A 19,463-nucleotide genomic window follows, 5' to 3' on the forward strand; every position below is an offset into this window, starting at 1 on the left:
TCGTGGGGCGTAGTCGTTACTAAAAAGCTCTGATTATGAAGCAGCATTAAAGGAAACATTGCATTTTCACCAGCAGTATCTAAACAATTCTCCCAAAACAGCTGGAAGCGAACATCATGAAACATTAAAACACAGCAGCTGTTTGAAACTACAGTACATCAGGACGAGAGAAACTAAAGAGATTCAGTTTGAAGCTACAAAAGTGCTGAGAGCTTTAACACAGGTTTCTCTCAGGTTTCCTGCACAGACATGAGTTGAGTATTGATTTGCAACACACATTTGTTTGAGCGGCTCGGCTCAACTCAGCACAGTAAAATTGGTGATGGAAAAGCAAATCGACGCGGCCCGGTTTGACTTGGCACGGCCAAAATATTGCCTAATATTCCTATTTTCCGAGCAACTACTGTCATATACTGCTGCTGAGGCTTTGTTATATGGACGGTTTAACTTCCTCTGATTGGATGGTCAGTGGGCGGCATGATGACAGGCTCATCAGCTCAGGCATGAAAGTATCTTATAGCTTGTAACTTTAGTGTCACATAGATAGATGCCGTATTTATATTATGTCTCTCAGACTCAGAAACTCAACTATTCAATGTATTCACGCACAAATTTTAACCACACACATAAAATATTTCAACAGCTTCATTAACTTTGCACACAGACACAGTATTTCTGCAACTACAAAACATTTTTACACGTCCGCAAAATGGAATTTGTGATTATTTTTCTTTTTAAACAAATTCACACTTCACAGTTCACACTCAGATATGTGAATCCAATTTTTCACATGCACACAAAAGGTGACACACAACTGCAGGCTGTGAAATTATTTGTAAATGTCGTTTCAAAAGCTCAGAATATTAAATTGGCACTTATTACTTCTATACAAATTAAGGATAAGACAGCTAAGTAATGATTTCAGGCGACGGAGTGTTGTTCTGTCCACATTGCTCATTAGAGCTGACTCTCACCCACCAGCACTCCACAAATGTGTGTTTGACTCAAGTTGCTGCCTTGTTGTTAGTTTGTATGTTTTCTTGCTTTCTGTTGCTGTAGCTGACATCCAGTCTGCTGACCACATCCTGTCTATTGTGCTCTTCCCCCCCATCAGGTGCGTCTGAAACACGAGGTTTCCATTACAGGAAGGGGTCCTATCAAATATTAAATTGTGCTAAAACGCTCTGCTGGGCTGCTGCCATGGAAATATGGACTGTCATTTGTGCTCCAAACATCATCTACTTCTGATTTCTGAGATCTGGAGCGCAAAAGAGGGCAAGCAGCTAATGGCTTTTCCCTTCATTACTGCCTTCCTCGGAGTGCACAGAAATTAACCTCCACATAGTAAAAGATGGGGATGAAAGTGAGGAAATGAACCTGATAGTTTCTTGACATAAACAAGGGGAAGAAGCATCTCTGAACACTTCCAGAGGCTCTATCTCTCAGTTGAAATGAGGAACCTGACTCTGGCCGTCGTCTGCGGTGGTCTCAGATGTTGTTTCTGTCACTTCATGTCTAATTAATTAACCCTGCCAGGTCCTTTCAGAGAACCCTGCAGCAGACGCGGGTTACCTTGGTAGCTGGATCACGCTACATCTTCTTGTGAGCTGGTGTGGGCAGAAAATACTCCCAAGATGACAGTGGTGCAGATTAACATCTCTTCTTGACTGAGGTTTTTTATAGTCATTTCAACATTTCTATTTCTGCTGACGGGCACAAATAGGATGCAGTCGCTCCATATTACTTAACATCTTCACGATGTTTGACGATGATTCACTGTGGTGGTGAGATTAAATCTGTCAGAGTTCACAAAAGACAATATCCTACAGGTTTCACAACAGTCCTTAAAGGGACACTTTGTAGTTTTGGAGGAGAAATTCAAACTTATATTTTTAATGTTTACAATATTAATGAGGTAATAATACAAACTTATAAATATTACATTTTTCCATACCTGAATAAACAAGCCATCTCAGAGGAAAATAAGGTCCCGAGAACACTGTTTGAAGCTAGAAAGTTGACAGGGTCCGCCACATATAAACAAAGTAAAATTGTGTTGTCCTTTAAGGTCAGTTAGTGTATTCAGTTTATTCAGTCATGAAAACAAAGAGAGTTTGTTAATTTACTTTGTTAAGGCATAAAAAAACCCTTTCTTCTTCCCCCAAACCACATAATGCACCTTTGAAAGCCTCACCCACTGCTGCTGCTGTCTCTGTTCTCCTGTCATCTGATTTGCGACAAAATTGCGTCAACAGGCTTTTGATTCCACACATTTTGAGCGAACTGAAAGGTGTAAAAGCCTTCAAATTTAGGCCGTCAATACAAATCCAGGCTAAATTAGATTTGGGATATGAAAGGACGGTGACTCAGCAGAAACGTGGATCCATTCAGTGGTAAAGAAAAACTCTCTAATTGAAGAAAACAAAAGCTGGAAACGTTTGAATAGAAAAAGAAATAAAGGCCGACATATTTCACTATCAAATCAAATTACTTAGTGCATTCCATAATAGAAAAACAAGACATGAATGATTATCAGTCCCTCAGATACATTATTCAGCCCGCGTGGCTCAGGACAGATCAATTTTTTATCAGACACAAACGCTTACTCTGCTCCTGAATTTGCCAGGATAATGTGTACTTTTTCCAAATGAGATTGATTATCGCTGGCAAGACAGTGAGGTTCATTTCATTGCAAATGCTCGGACAAATCCAATATGGATCCATAAAGTCTCCCCGGGATTTATGATTGTCTGAGCAGCTTTCTGGTACAATTTGAAGACGTCACAAATGTGTGACATGGTTCTCTGAGGTCTAGTTTTCATCCTAGGTTTGTAGTCACAACTGTGGAGCTGTGATTTAACTCCGTAAACCAGGTACAGGTACAAAACCACTTTCAGCTATCCCAACAAACTCTGTTAATGTTTTTCAGGGACCATATTTACAGTCAGTGTTTATCCCCGTGATGTTATTGGATAATAAATGTGTTAAAAGTATAGGTCCAACCATCTGGCCATGGATCCAACGTATGAACTTTGCATTAAAGGTGCAGTATGTAAGAATTTCAGTTTAAAAACATTTAAAGCTAATCAGCTAGCCCTAATCCGCCTCGGACCAAAGCTCCCTTGCTAGCTGTGTAAACTCGTTTACCAGTCCACTGTCTGGACTGCTAGCTGCGCAGCTAACTAAGCTAATGGTAGCTACAGTTAGCAGCAGTTAGTGGTTTTAAGCTCATCTCCTTGTTTTATTGGACTGCGAATTGCCAAGATTCAAGTAAGTTAAAGGCTTTAAATATTTTTGTGATTATTAGAATGTATGGAACACAGACATTTACATCCGCCAAAGAGGTTTTGTGTTCACCTGTGTCCATTTGTTGGTTGGTTGGTTTGTAAGCAGGATTACACAAAAACTACTGAACAGATTTTCATGAAACTTGGACAGAGGATTGGTTTCAGCCCAAAATAGACCCCATTATTTTTTGAGTGAGTGCAAAAGGGGACTGTTGGGCCTTGTTGGAGGTATGCGCTTTTACTGAGTGCCATTCTAGTTCGTTTTTGTGGAAAACATTCATCACATATGAAAAAAATACTGATAGAAATGAAGTCACTATAACTAATTCTAAACGTAGTGTGAACATTTTGGACCAGAATTGGATCGGCTAAATTTATAAATTGTCTCTGGTTGCAGTATTTGAAACTTTAATTGTATCTCATCTGTTAAAAGAAATCCATTAAACTGATCCTTGGCTATTTTACTGAGCTTTTCTTTTCTTTGCCAAAATAGCTTCTTGTTGCATTAGGAGACAGGAAACGTTTCTGAATTTCTTGCAGGATGCTTGTTCCATTGCTCAGGGACAGGTGAAGATGTTCTGTAAAGTGGGGATCTACATATTCTGGTAGGGTGCATTTATTCCTTTTAGTGTGATAAATAGAAAACAGACTAGCCAGACAATATTGTGCTATTTTGGTGAAATGTGTTAAAAGCATTAGGATTAATGTGGCATTATTAAGCCTGGAATAAACCCAACTCTCTAGTATAACACTCACACATATTATTTCAGGTGATGGGAGTCCGCTAAACAGGATTCCAAGGGTCATCTGTAGCCTGCACCCCCCACTGGATGTACACAGGGTGCTAATCACACCTTTTCTAGAGAAGACGAATAGAGGACACCGCAGTAAAAGAGACACCAACATGCTACGCAGCAAGTGTAATGTTTGTCTTCTGTTTCAGAGGAAAATAACTTGCAAATGCGCATGGCTGAACAGTGGGACTTTTTGCTGTTCCGGGGCTAAATTAGCAATCACCCACGCAAATGTACCCTTAGTTGCTATGTGAATTTGTTCAGACAATGTGAGCACAAAGCGATTTGAAATCCCAAAATGAAGTTGTTTTTCTTCACACAATTACAATATTGTTATCAGGGAACTGGCAGGCAATACCGATCCTGCAAAAAATGTGTCTTATTGTCACCCTTATCTTCTCTGTCTAACAATTCATTTCACAAGTCTGGCACCTTGGTAAAATCTCCTGCTCCAAGTGCTCACATTTTGAAAATATGTAGCTCTCGGTTCACAGCGGGAGATAAATGAGGTAAATTTTCTTGCTGTGCACGCAGGAGTTACAGCCTGTCCCGATCACTCCATCCAGACCATAAATAGGGAGAAACCTGTGACACATTTAATTAAACTCAAAAGCTCAAGCTGTCAGACATTGTGTTTGGCCCTCCCCTTTTTGGTCCTAATGGATGCTTGCGGTCCATAATGCCTCTGTGCTAGATCCACTGTGTCAGCTCTGGGGAATGATGCTGAATAATGGGGCTCTGTCAGACCTGGTGATAAATCCACATCGTCAGACAAAGACGTCAAATTGTCTGAGGAAAAGACAACATCTCCTAATCATTAATCAACCTGGACGATTGAGGAAATGACCGTGTACTTGCACGCTTTAAATTCAATTTGGAAAATGATAAAATTGTGCAACACGTGACGGCCGACTCGCTAAGCCAAGAGGTAAACAATGCTCCGTCTGTCAGAGCAAATCCTCTGATCCCGTTTGACGAGGAGGAGAAAGGGGAGTGTTGGGATGAAGCCTTGATTTAATGGGGATGCTAGAGGAGCATCAGATGGCAGGTAGCATCTGGATAAAATCACACCAACTGTGCCTAGTCAGGAGGTAAGCCACATGTCTCTGAACGAGCTCCACGATGTGACAAAGAGCAGCTGTGCTCCAGATTAGTCAGTGTTCTCCATCTCCGCTTTGTCATACTGTTGTGCAGTGATGGACAGGTAGATAAGAGATTAGCATTTGGCAGCGGTCTATCGGATTTCAGCGCGAGGAGGGAAATCCAATTACCACTTCATTCTATCATATCATGCAAGGGATAAGCTACTCCAGAGGAGAGACATTAGATGTAGTCTTAAAATGAACAAGCAGTCGGTTTGAAGCCACCATATGCAGTCAATCTTACGTTTAGATAACAATAAAGATATACGATGGAGCATCTTTAGATTCCTTGATGAGATGCATTTTCTGAGCCGAACGAATGTGTGAGCAGCATGACTTAGCAAGCACGGAGCCTCTGGACAATCACAGCGATGGCATAAACACCAGCTGTCTTTTGTTACTGTTGCTGCATTGGGCGTCAGTGCGATGTGGTGGTGTCTGTTTCTTTCTTCCTACTGTACAAACAGTTTGTTAAACATGTAAATAAAAATAAAAGTGGAAGGCTGACGAAAGTTTCCAGAGTTCATGCTCTTCAGGATGAATCAGCAGAAAATTTACAAAATGTACAGGAAGAGAAATATTCACAATTTTATAACTACATCCGTCTTTTGACTTGTACTGGGCAGGTAGCATCATCAATGTATAGTATGTTTCTTTAGGTTCAGTTATCAATTTTATGTTGCAACAAGCTGCACTTATGATCTGGTTAGGTTTAGGCACAAAAAACACTTGGTTAGGGTTTGGAAAAGATCACGTTTTGGCTTGAAATCGCCCCAAGATATCCCTGAAAATATCCGTGGTGCCATGCTTTACAAATGCTGAATATGGATCATCAAAAAGATCCAGTTAAATTGCAGCCTCCAACTGCGGTCGCTGGCTTGGCACCATCCCCTCCACCTCCTGATATGAAAATCCGGTCACAAACGTAGTGTGAACGTGACACGACACGTATGGTAGAAAGTCTAAATGGTACATATGCCACAGTGTTTTTTCAACTGAAATCAGTTGCCTGTTGAGTAAAGTTGGAGTCTGGAAACTGGAAATGTCGAGTTGAAGGCAACAGACCCAGCTGTTGATCCTCTGTGGGGTTATTGTTCCCCACAAGGATTCCATTTTTGACATTGGAGCGGTATTAAAATCTTAATTGTTGCTGCTTTAAGGCAGAGGGCCACACAGCAGAGAGCAGCAGAATGAAACTAAATGAGTCAGAGACATCTGGTAGCTACACATCTGGTAGCCAAATATTATACATACAGTGATGCATCGTCATAACCTGACATGACTTGACTCAGAAGTCCCTGCTGGAATGTTTTCATTACATCCTGTGCATGAACAAAAATGCCCAACAGAAATGGATGTTCATGCAGCTGTTACCCCCGTCCTGAAACAGCTCATATTACCATCGCTGTTTTATGGTAATGCATCAGAAATCAGGGGACACTTTTAAATCTTATCTGTCGTTCACTTTCCAGCTTTCAGAGATATTAAGCGTAAAGCATCAGTGTAGTTTTAAACAAACAAATACGAGATATGAACGTTACAGCGTGCACATGTCAAGTACAGTTATGAAATTTTCACCTGCATGAAGGAGGTTTATGATATTCACAACTCCCTCCCCCTCAGATATTCGAGCACCTGTGCCCACATTTGTTGCTCACGTTGATGAGCTGTTTACTCTGAAACGGCTGAAGGTGTGTTTCTTTGTGGCTTCACAATGCTTCTTTCTACTCCGGTCGTCAAGGTGGTGGCGTTCGAGGTTGATGATGTCGGCCTTTATGATGCACAAATAGGTGTATATTGGCGAGGTCACAATCAGAGCTGTGAATGCGTGTCTTCATTTCCACTGACATGGCTTGTACATGTGGAATATTACCATGGAAACAGAGAGCAAAAAAACAAAATTGAGCTTTTCAAATTAGCATATTTGGAGACCTGACAGTGCGAATATGAGATTATTTCTGCTTGCAAATGCGTACGAAAACTCTGAAGCACCACATTTTTAAAGGGATGGTGGGAATACTAAATAGATGCAGGATGTAATGTCACAATCAACAGGGAGGTTTTGATCAGCAGAAACTAACTTTCCTGGAGCAAAGTGTGAAGGCAGACGTGACTGCCGTGACTCAGTGTTATTCCTCCGTCAAACACAGTTGCATAAGACAACCTGTTGTCAGACAGACTCTCAAAAATCAGAAACTCACACTTCAAAGTTTGGAAGAGAAAATTGTCTGATTTGGACTGAATCTGGATCAGCTGCAAGACTGATGAGTTGCCTGGCAACAGTGTTGGTATTGGCATCAACAGGTTTGTCCAGCCTGCAACCTTTAAAGCCATGCTCAGGGAGGCTACACGTGCTAGCACAATACACACTATGTGAGAAAACAACATTATTCTAGTGTAAAATATTAAGTTTCCCAGTTACAGTGAAGTTCCGACACACCCAACATCTCTGTTTCTAATCTACTTTGCATTCAGATGTGAGGCTGAGTCATCTCCCAGTAAACTGATCATGTTCCAGTATCAAACAAAGCTGAGTTTCATCCACAGCCTGATATTAAACCCCTGGAGTCAAGATCTTTCTACAAAATGTTGAATAAATGTTAAGATAATGTGACTTTAAAAGACCCTTCATCGTCCCCTAAAGGGAAGCAACTTCACCTTCATCATTTTGCATTCACAGCTGTTACTGCCTTTGGGCAATGAGCATGTTTGGCCTCTGTATCTTTGTTTTCTGCTGAATAAAATAACTTTGACTTCCAGGAATAAAAAATACTTTTTGAAAGCCTCGGACATGAATAAACATATGCTGATCAAAGCCAAAGGAAAGAAGAGGAGAGGAGAAAAAGCTGCCGTGACACATGATGTAACTGACCATTTGCTAACCCTGCACCCCCAACTGCTGCTCATCTTCTCACACTCTCTATTCTCATATGGCACTCATGCAGTTTATAACTGTGGCAGATTTACTATCAAAATGTGTAGCACAAACAATATTCCTTCAGAAGCAACTGATTTTGCTTTCGCTTGCAGATTTAATCAGCTCTAGTAAAGCTAATGTTAGGTCAGTGAGTTGGTTGAAAATGCTGTCTAACTAACTGATGACCCGTGTCATGGGAGACACAGCGAGAAGGCTGCCTGGCCAGTGACTGCAATGCCAAACTGCATCTCAACAAGCCCAAACATATAATCTTATCCTAACGCTAACCAAGTGCTTGTTTTTTTTTTGGTTGCCTGAACTTAACCTGACCATGAGGAAGACTGAACCTAAAGAAACAAAGCCGCAACATATAGAAATGTAAAGTTACAACCAATCTGTGGTTTGCAGAAACTTACAGTACCAACATTTATTCTGATGATTGCATTGTCCTTACTGTATAATTCTGATTACAAGAGGCTTTTAGGATGAGGCTGAAGCAATGTTTTTGTTGAATGTAGAGGTGTTGTACCATTGTTCCGAAGGCCCAGTGCTCCTAAAATACACACTCCCTGCAGTTGTTACCTCAGCGACTGCTGGCCCCATCCATGGCGCTGAATCAGTGACCGTTTCGTCCTTAATTGACAATCGATCTCACCTCAAATCATGTAACATTCCTTAACCTGCCTGACACAGAAAACTCCAGAGAGAGTACGTATTTTTGGAAGAACAGGCCTTCAGGGCAGTGGGCTTTGTGCGCTTTCAGGATAACAGGTTGTCAGACAAATGGGGTTGTGGTTGGATGAAACATTTTCCAGACTGTTGGGATTTCGGAATAATAGGCCATCAGAACAATGGGCCAGGCCCCAAATGGAGCTCAGGTAACCAGTTTGGCAACGGTTGCTAGGGTCCAATGAGGAGCAAGACAGAGGCGCTGACATTAGCCTATTCTCTGATAGCATCCTAGGCTGCACTTTTCCACACAGTGGAATGCTTTCAAGGAGATGTGTTGGTTGTGTTTGACTTCTTAACAGCATTCTCGAAGGACTCTTGCTTCAGCACCATGCATACTGCTTTGGCAATACCCACCATGCCTACTTAGTCACTAAGCTTTGATTGGACAATTGCAGCTTTAGCGATTAGTGAATGGAGTAAACAAAACTTGGTTTATATTCATATATTTGTATTCTAAGAAAGGTTATATCCAATTGCACAACCTGCATAAAAGACCTACATTATGTGACAGTTTTGTAAATATTTAGGTAAATATTCAAGCTACTATTTCATATTTGGTTCTATAAAAGTGGTAAATATGCTTCTCCTAGCTGTCATAAATGGTGTACATTGTTAGTGTAACTTGCACGACTCTAATACAACACTTGAATATGCTTAATGGTTCCAGAATATTAATGGAAAAATATGCAGCAATTGGACAAGATCAATGCAATCTCCTGTTGATTTGTTTTTCAGAGAGGACAGCGTGTCCAGAACACATGAAAAAGACTTGAGTACTTGCCTTCTTTATTCTCTTTAAGTGTCCGACCAAAAGGGACACAATGATGTTCATCCCTTCAGCCTTCTGAAGCATATTCAGCCTCTTTCATGTGAAAGCGCATGATCCAAGAGGATGTGGGAGCTCTGAGCAACACAACGTGAAGACAATCTGGTACAATGAAGGTCAAGGGATCAGGGACGTGTCAAGCTTAAATAAAGGCTGTCCATGGTTAAGTAAGACTAAGGCAGCAAGACAATGGACAACTACAATGCAGGAAGAATATGGATATGGTAATTCATTAATAATTCATGAAAAAACAGAGTGAAACAGGAGCGTTTGGAATGAAATATGAGCCGAGTATATACAAACCTACACTGGATGAAATATGACAATATAAGTTTTTACACTCAAGATACATTGTAATGATAGTATAATGGTCTTATATGTAATTTATGGCTTTACAATAGTGTCAACTGTAGTTAAAATGTCTTAATATTTATATCTTCATTAAGACTGCTCATTTTTATCCCATGATGAGATTTAATCCAAAATAAGCTCAAACTGGAGCACAGCACGGCTCTGTCCCGGGGGGGCTGTCACCTCCTCGGCTTCCTCTTGCATTTAGTATTTTAAGTAAATTAGGTAAATCCTGTGCAATGGTGTTTCTGGAAAGAGGAACGCAGAACATGGTGGTGCTAATTCTGCCTTTGTTTGCTCTGCTGTGACTTCACTTCGAACAGTATCACTTGGTTTAGTGCAAAACTAGGCCTATATTATCACTGTTGACGATGTTAAAGGAGCAACTTGTAAGACATGGCCACAATTTTTATTTAAAGCATTAAAAAAATGCACTTACATTAATGGCAGAGTATCAGATGCGAGAGGTGACAGTCAGATAGCTCCTGGAGTTTCAGCTGGGTGATGTAAAAGCAGCACATTCACTAATCAGTCAATTGACAAAATAAACTTAGAAAATGTCAAGAAAAGAAATATCCTACACCTATTTTCCTTATTGAACAGAAAAATACAACCATACCCTGTCTGATCTCAAGTTTATCTCTTTTATGGTACTAAGTCAAGCTTAACTGCCTCGTTAACTCATCATTAAACACACTTTATTTAAACTAGACATAAATGAAATAAAACTTACCAGAACACGTAAGATGTAAAAATATTCCCGTTCAACGCGCCCACTGCTGATGCTTGGCTCTCAACTTAACATGTCTCATCTTTCCTAAAGTCAGAGTCCTGGTCAGAGCCGCTGTAAATCACCTCTGTACTGTATCCCCTGTATTCAAACTTGCATCTGTCGGTCTCAGAAGCTGTGTTCAGTTCCAGTCTGGAGTCAAGTATCAGCGCCAATTAGCGTTAGCTCCACAGCTATCGTAGCGTTCATGCTAACGGAAGCTAATCACTACAGCCAAAGATAAATACAGCGAGGAGTATACTGAGCAGCAGTAAGCATTTTTTTGCTGCTCCCCATAATTTGGAACTACATTCAAATTCTGGCCGTTTTCTTACAAATGACACATTTAAATTAACAGTCTGACATTTTAAATATGCTTATTTGTTTTCTTGCTGAGATTTAGATGATAAGATTGATACCACTTCCATATCTGTCCTGTAAATATTAAGCTACAGCCATTAAGCTCCAGGTTGTGAACATAGCTTAGCACAAAACATGGTAGCAGGGGGAAACAGCTAGCTGTCCAAAGGTTATAAATCCTGTAAAGCTAAATAATTATTAAAAGGAAATTCCAGTATTTTAAAACCTAGGCCCTATATTTACATGTTTTGGTGTGTAAATAATTCATACTTTGGAAGTTTTGGAATCGGTCCATTAGATCGTCTCGGCAGACAATGGCTGCAATGTAATCCTTTGGGGCAACTCCAACAATCAAAGTTATGTCCACTAAAAGTGCTTCTTTTTGACAGGCTGAGGTTGTTATAATAGTGTCTGACAACATTACGGTCACGATTCCTATGGAGGTAGACCCTTGTTAAGTGTGAGATCCTTTTTGTAACCAGAAACAATTTTCCTTCAGGGAAGTCTTTCTCTGAAGTCTCACAAGAGGTGAGTTGTTGAAGGATAATAATCGTGGAAAGAGTTGGAAAGAGGAGTTTGGAGTTTACTAAGAGGAGCTGCAAGCAAGAATTTATTTCCAAAGTCATGGCTAAATATGTAGCTGATTTTGTAGAATCAGCTTATCTGATCTACATAAGGCAACAACTGTACCAACACACCTCGCAAGACCTCTCCTTGAATGAGACTTGTGTTTCTGGTTACAAAAAGGATTTTAAACTTTGCCAAAAAGTTTTCCATTTCTGTGCTGTTGTCAGACAGATATTGTCAGATACTTATACGTTGACGAATAACAACCTCAGCCTGTCAGTGGCAAACACAAGCACTTTAAGTGGACGTAACTTTGACAGTCCCAGTTGCCCCAAAGGATTATGTTGCACCAATTGCAGCTGTGTTACGTCTTGCCAGCTGAGGCAATCTACTGGACTGACTCCCAAAACTTTGGTAGGCATGAATCATTTACACCAAAACTTAAATATAGCAGTTACCCAGGTTGAAAAATACCAGAATTCCCCTTATCTATTAAAATATTTACAACCCTTTAAAGGTTAAAGTACAAGATTTCCCAGTTGCTTTCTTCCATATTGGACAGAGATGTGATTAGTGTGGAGGTTAACAACATGACAGAATAAAGAGTCGTTTCTCTAATTGGTGCTCCTGCAGTGAAAGCCCGTCACCACAGGAACAAGTGAAAAGAAAGGTACAATTACTGCTCACTTGATGGACCAATCAGGTGCAATCAGGTCTGTTGTTCTCATTCCACAAGGAAAGCAATTCAGCGCTGAAAAGGCAGTGATTGCAGAGCTCCGGCTCTAAATTCCGTGGGAATGCTATCACTGTAAGAACCAAACCGGACTGTGAAGGGACTGTTAATAGTGACAGACTGCTCCGCTGAGACCATTATTCTGAAAGAGGAACTCCTGCCGTTGCTATTTACTTTCCCAGCCTAATTCTTCTTCTAAAAAAGCTCCAAGCTTGGCTCTGCCTCCGCTGCTTTTTTTTTTTTTCCCATTTAGAGCCAAGTGCAGAAAAAAAAGGGGGAATAAAAGTTTGAATCACTTTTTTCCTCTCCTGTGCATGTTTGCAGTAAGAACACATTCAGATTGTCAGAAAATGTAAAAAATCAATGTATTTCAAGGACATATTTTATGCATTCTATGTGTTACTCTCATTAAGGAAGTATGTGGTACACAATTTAGCCCATGTGTAAAAAAAAAAAATCCATATCCTGTTTGTGTTGTGAAGCACAGAGGTGACCACAGGGAAATGGTGCCAGAGGAAGGTAGGTGAGGGGTCAGGTTCCACCTCCGTGACATACCATAGCTGATCATTTCTTCCTCCTCCCTCCCGCTGAGAAAAGAGGCCGAGCACCTCAAGACCAGTGGGTCAGTGTGCACTTACGCCTTCATCAATAATGCATGGCGTACCATTTGAACCAGCAGGCTGTGGAACAACACAGTGGGACACGGTGCATATAGTTGTTCATACATTAACCATATACTCTGCTGCAGACACGCACCGGAGAACCTCCCTTTCCAACGGCTGTAATGATACTGACTCATCATTTGCCTTGTGACCTGTCACACCTCATACAAACATAATATATGCACTTGGCTTTTTATACATTATGTGGAAGGAGTAACATGCTGACATATAGATGGATGTCAGGTTTAAATTTTCTCCCTGTAGAGGATTATCCGTCATTTTTGTGCAGACATGAGCACAAATCAATTCTATGTAAGACTGATCCTGGGAGGAACCACGTGTGCTGCTAAGCATACCAACTAGAGGTTATTATGGTACAACTTTATATATATCTATATATCTATATATATAGATATATATATAAGATATATATGTGCTCAGCCATCCTATTACTCAGATAGTATATCCTTTAGGTGAGACATTTCACTGAGGGGCATGATTGTAGACTTTTTTGCATTATACTGCAGGAATATTCGAGACTTATATCACTGAACTAATAAGTTGAGAAACTGTGTGGTAGATTGACAGAATATTAATAACCAGCAAAATGCAATAAGGAAATATGCCAAACATGTATTGGCTCCAGCTTCTCAAATGTCAGGCTTTGCTGTTTGTTGCCCATTTAATATCGATGTAAATGTTACACTTTGTTAGACGAGGTAAGGACCCAAACGCAGACAACACACAGGAGGCAGGAAATAGGGAAATAGTGAGCTTTATTTAAAAAAAGCTGAAAGTACAAAACACAAGAAATCCAGACAAACCAAAAATGAGTCACTAGGACCAAAAAACAAAAGTAGCAACTACAACTTAAACAAAGTTCAACCAAAAAGCAAAAGTTCAAATCAAACAAGAAACCAAAATCAGAAACAAACCAAACAGGAGACACAAGGAGACACAAGGAAACACTGGGGAAGAAATGCTGGGAGGCAACACGGGGGTAAGACGGACCAAGACAGTGAAACATCTAAACACAGGGACCTCATGGAACAAACTGACAAAGGCATGAGGGAGAACAAAGACTATATACACAGACACACTAACGAGGAGATCAGGAACAGGTGGAGTGAGAAGGGAAGACGACAGGTGAGGGAACGAGTGGAAAAACACTGGGAGGGAAAAACACAGGAGGAACTGAAGTGACACATGAGGGTAAAATTTCAAAATAAAACAGAAAACACAACAAAACACTCAATCATGACAGTACATTAAATGTATTTGCATTGTGAACAGTCAGGCTTTCAAAACAAGCAAATTTAGCTAGCCGTAGCAGGGTTAACGCTAGCTAGAGTTAGCAACATTTTGTAAATATAAATCCCAGGGAGAGTTCCAGTCATAAACTGTGGGGGGTGCCAAATCATACACCATGCCAATTTCTACATAATGTTGCTTTAAACTTATTTTCTGATATGTCACTGTTATCAAACAATAAAATGCTTTTTAACCATTTATAAAGGAATTGTTTATTCTAAAGTATACTTTGTAAATGGTTAATAAATTCTGTGTAGTTCATTTTTAAACATTACTTAAAGGCCAATATAAAGTTAAAACTGATGAACCTTTCCAATTGCTTAATAAATGGTTTATGAAGCACTTAATTGTTAGTAAATTGACATAATAATACATATTGTTAAAGAGAAAGATCAGCATTGACTGATATAGATAATAAATAAACTCTCTTTGTTTTCATGACTGAATAAACTGAATAAACAAACTGACCTTAAAGGACAACACAGTTTCATACTGTTACTTTGTTTATATGTGGCGGACCCTGCCACCTTTCTAGCTTCAAGCAGTGTTCTGGGGACCTCATTCTCCTCGGAGGACAGCTTGTTTATTCAGTTGTGGGAAAACACAATTATTTCTGAGTTTGTATTATTCCCTCATCAATACTGTAAATATTAAATAGCTTTGAGTTTCAATTTCTTCTCCATGGCCACACAGTGCCCCTTCAAATCAGCAATCATTTAATACCACTGGATCCCATCCGCCCATGTTTTGCAGGGCACAGGCTAGAAGCAACTTTAGCAAAAACACATAAATCACACAATAGGAATTGATCATTTGGATATTATTGTGACAATCAGTCCCCAAATTGAACAAAACTGGTTGGAAATCAGAATTCTGAGATTTCTAAAGCAGTTTTTCCTTTTTCCCCCATGTTGTCCTCACAGCAGTGTATTTAATCTGTGCTGTGCAGATGCAGCTCTGCATGCATGAGATGCCTGCATGTCACACATATGCTAAAATTCTCACTCCAGGCTTCACTTGCTGTCATCACCCCCCTCCCCCCTCGCTCCCCCCCCCTCTCTCTGATGCCAAAATATGTGACTCAAATGGGATTTAAACCCTCCGAGCTGCACACACCCATTCTCCAAAACGATCCCGTGTGTAACAATTGGCTGCTGAGGAGGGCATCTTCTACCAACGTCATGATCTTGTTTTTTTTGGGGGGGTGGGCTGCGGGGCCCTGGTGGTCCCGGCAGGCTCAGGACTGTGGAGCCCCTTGACCGAGTTATTAACCTAAATGATCGCGATCAACTCGCAGGAGCTCTCGGGAGGAGGAGGGTGGAGGTGGAGGGGGTGAGAGAGGATGTGATGGTTATAAATCGGCGATTTAACTTCAGTGGCCGTCTGTGAGTGCACAAGGTCTCCTCTGCTGCCGGCAGGCTGCTGTACTGAGGGAGTATAGCTCAGGAAGAAGGAGGAGGAGGGTGGAGTGAGGAGAGAGAGAAAAAAGAGAAAAGATTTCAGCACTGGAGCTGTCCGCGCCTCCTGGAGAAGTCTCTATCCCTGCCAAGCTCTGCCAAGCTGCTTCCGACTGTAAATTTTCTCCGAGGAGGAAGGAATAATAAAGTGCCTCCACCATCCATCTCTCTGCGGGGCGGCCGAGCGACCTGCGAGCGGACCGGGAGCGCACACACACTTCATTCGAGCAAAGTGTTGCCATGCTGGACGGCCGGGCTTGAGACAGGAAGGACAAAGTCAACAGCAGACAGCAGCATCTTTTTACTCTCGACGGTGAGTCCTGCTCTCCTGTACCATCCAGCGTTACATAACAAACTGTGCTGATCCACATTCTTTCTTTTTTGTGTGAGCTGTGCTGGGACTCCTATAGGGAGCCTCATTACAGATGCGTGCATGGGATGCATATTTAGGTCAGCATGCACTCAGGGTGTGGATGGAGGAGTTTTACAGAGCTCTCTCCATAAAACGTGACTTCTTTTACACTGTTATCGCTGAGGGAACAAACTGTTGTGTTTTTCTATCACGACCTGACACAGGAAGTTGTATGAATGAGAGGATCCTGCCACTGAAGGCACGGCTGGAGGATTCAGGATTGATGCAGCAGACATACTCTGTCCACTCTCCCTCCTCCAGCGCTGTCCCACAGGGGAGTGCTGCTGTCCATTAAGCCCTCCACCTCTCTTTGTTTTTCAGCCCCCCGAACAAGCCGATCTCGGTGTCATCCTTGGAGAGAGTCCCGCAGCCTGAGCTGCTCTGTGCTTCTTGTCACACTCTCTCATGAGCGTTTGGCTGGCACAGTCTCTCCGCCTGGCAGCGCCTGAATGCCAACGTGATGTCTCCAACCTAACGATGCATTGAGATTTAAATTCCTCCTCCATTCAGCCACTTTTTCTCCCTTTTTGTTTTTTCCATTTAAAGGGGAGTCTGTTCACAAGCTGAATTTGAAACCCCCGTATGCGTTTGCTGAGCCTCGAGCTTGCGGTTGTGTTCAGGCACTAAAATGCCAGAGGGACAGTTGCTGTTTCATGCATGTGTAGCAGCTCTTCCAGAAGAAACGAGGAATCTCACCGAACCACGCTCCAGCTCCTGTGTTTGGGTGATTTGACTCTGTGTGTCCGGGTGCACGTACATCTGCGTGTTTTAAATGGCTGTTAATGATTCCACTCACTCGCTATTACTAGGGATCAGGCTGAACTCGTTAGTGTAATTAGTTCCAGGTCTTTGCTTCCCTGGTCCGTGGGTGAGATCTTCGGCTAAAGGGGGATTCATTCCCATGAAAAGGCATGCTTTGTGGGGCCTCCATTCAAAAAATCTAACCCCCCTCTCTCCTAACCCTCCTCTTCCCCTGAAACAAGGACTGAAAAGGAGGGCTGGTTGGGATTCTAATCAGCACATAACAGTGACATCCAGCAGCTTTGGGAAGGGAACCATACAGTACACATGGCATGCGAGTAGAGCCAGATACAGATTAGCTTCCCTTTAATGGTTTTATGCTATAATATGTATGCATACATAACAGTGCGGCAGACAAAAGTGGGTCTTCTTCTGATCTGTTGTCTAGTAGGGTAAAAAGCGCCTGTTTTGTTGCCATGTGAAGCAGCGGCTCATGTCCTAACCCGACACAGGGGCTCCCGAAGGTGAAGTTAACATGACACAAGATGGTTAAAGGAATCAGAAAAGAAAGAAAAAGAAACGATTCTGTGACACATTTTTAAAAGACTTTAATCCAAGTTAGCCTTTTTCTTATGAAGCACTCAACACATTTACCTCCACTCTGCAATGCAACCCGAGAAGGAAAAAACAGTCATTAGCTGAACGGTTGAAGAATTACTTGGCTTTTAAGGAGTCACAAACCAAAACGTTGGGAACCAAATGTTACTTAAGTGTTAAAGCAATAACACCCTGAGAAAAGCAATCTGGTCTCCTAAAATATAGGCAATTTTGTCAAATATGGTCCAGAGAAAACATCCATTCCCAGATGATAATGTGTTTTTTTTCCTCCTGATAACACAGAGTAAAAGGACACATATAATACTATTTTTCAGGTTCATAATTTACTACTAGAATAGGTTTTTACTCAAACAACACATCAGTTTCCTCATACTGTCCAATGCCGCTGCACTGTATCCCCCTCTGTCTGAAACGCTCCTGTCTCTTTAAGGCCCCTCCTCTCCAATACCCAGTCTGCTCTGATTGGTCAGCTCACACACGCCTGAGCAAACAGCAGAGCAGCCGTTCTAAATCAGGTCTTACGTGCCAAACTAGCCGCTAGACATAGATGCAAATGAGCGACATGTTGACATAGTGTGATGTCAACAAGTCGCGGAATGAAAGGCGGGACTACTAACGAGGCGTTTAAGGCCCTGTAGGAGCAGAGAGAGGAGCTGCTGTGAGCTTTTTAACTTTTGAGACAAAACACCGAAGGATAGGGAGAAAAACGGTCTCCTTTACATTGTATTTGGAGAACATTTGCCGTTATCAGCTCTGTCTGAAGGTGAAGTTACCTTAGCACGGCGGCCGGTCACATAATCACGGCGACCTTGTGCAACATCTTAAATCAATATCCTCTCCTCCTCTGTGTTTTCTTTAGTGGCACCTGGCCAGCCAAATGCACCCACAATGACAACAGATCCGGTTCTATAAACTGTTTGACCTGAAAGAATCATATCTTTCAGCAAAAGTACCGACTGTGAAACGACCAAGTTTTGACATGTGTCTTAGTGGTATTGGGCTGTTTTCCTTAGACTGATAAATGGCTGTTATATGAGCTCCCGTAGATCTCAGTAACATTCCCATGGTGACACTTGGCCAGCAGAGGACTGAATACTAATATAGACCTTAAGGTGTCCCTGTTGGCCTTGATACATTGCTGCTGAAAGCAGAGCCAAATCGAACTAAAGGTTCATTTCCTGTTTCTGCATAATACATGGCTTCAGACTTCCGAGTGGAAGAGGACTTGCAAATTTCACAAACGCAGTGATGAAGGAGCGTCAGTCCAGCAGGTCGGATGCTGCTGTTGTGGTGAACTGATGTAGTGGAGGGAGTGTGTTTTGCTGGCCACGGTTTGGTAGTGTTCAGTTAATGAGTGGATTGTGGACGGTGTACAAAAGGATTACTCAGAGGAGCAGAGTAAGAAAAAACACAAGGATTTGAAGAGCACTTTGGTGCAACCTCCCTCAGAAATTATCAATATTTAATTAAACCAAGATGCTCCTGAGAGCTTCATCATCTGAGAGCTCGTCACACTCAATTGCTGACACGGAATCAAGAGCCTGAATGCATATTGAATCTAAAATGTGTAGCAGACACATATAAAAAATAATGTCATAGAACATAGGGAAGAAAACCAAGGACTGACCTCTCAGAGAAGTGGTGTGTAAATGAACTCGGGAAGAAATTCTCAATCTTGTCAGGACATGAAAATCAGCAACTTCCTTGAGAATATTCTGTCGCAGTGCAGCTCGACAGAACAACATTTTCTCCGTCATATATGTCAGGTTCTGCCCCAAGGAGTG

General features: G+C 41.5%; 1 protein-coding gene across 2 annotated transcripts in view; it reads left to right on the forward strand.

Moving 5' to 3' along the window:
- The first annotated feature begins 15,767 nt into the window (after window positions 1–15,767).
- The window catches only part of phf24 (PHD finger protein 24), a 36,742-nt gene continuing 33,046 nt past the window's right edge, over window positions 15,768–19,463 (forward strand). Inside the window, exon 1 of one of the 2 annotated variants that reach the window (XM_084383927.1) lies at window positions 15,768–16,221. The gene's annotated coding sequence lies outside the window, so the exon portion shown is untranslated. The remainder of the gene's footprint in view (window positions 16,222–19,463) is intronic. The other variant, XM_084383928.1, reaches the window with a different exon arrangement.

The sequence above is a fragment of the Pagrus pagrus genome (genome assembly GCF_965226575.1).
Source record: "Pagrus pagrus genome assembly, chromosome: 19".
In the NCBI taxonomy this organism is placed as follows: Eukaryota; Metazoa; Chordata; class Actinopteri; order Spariformes; family Sparidae; genus Pagrus; species Pagrus pagrus.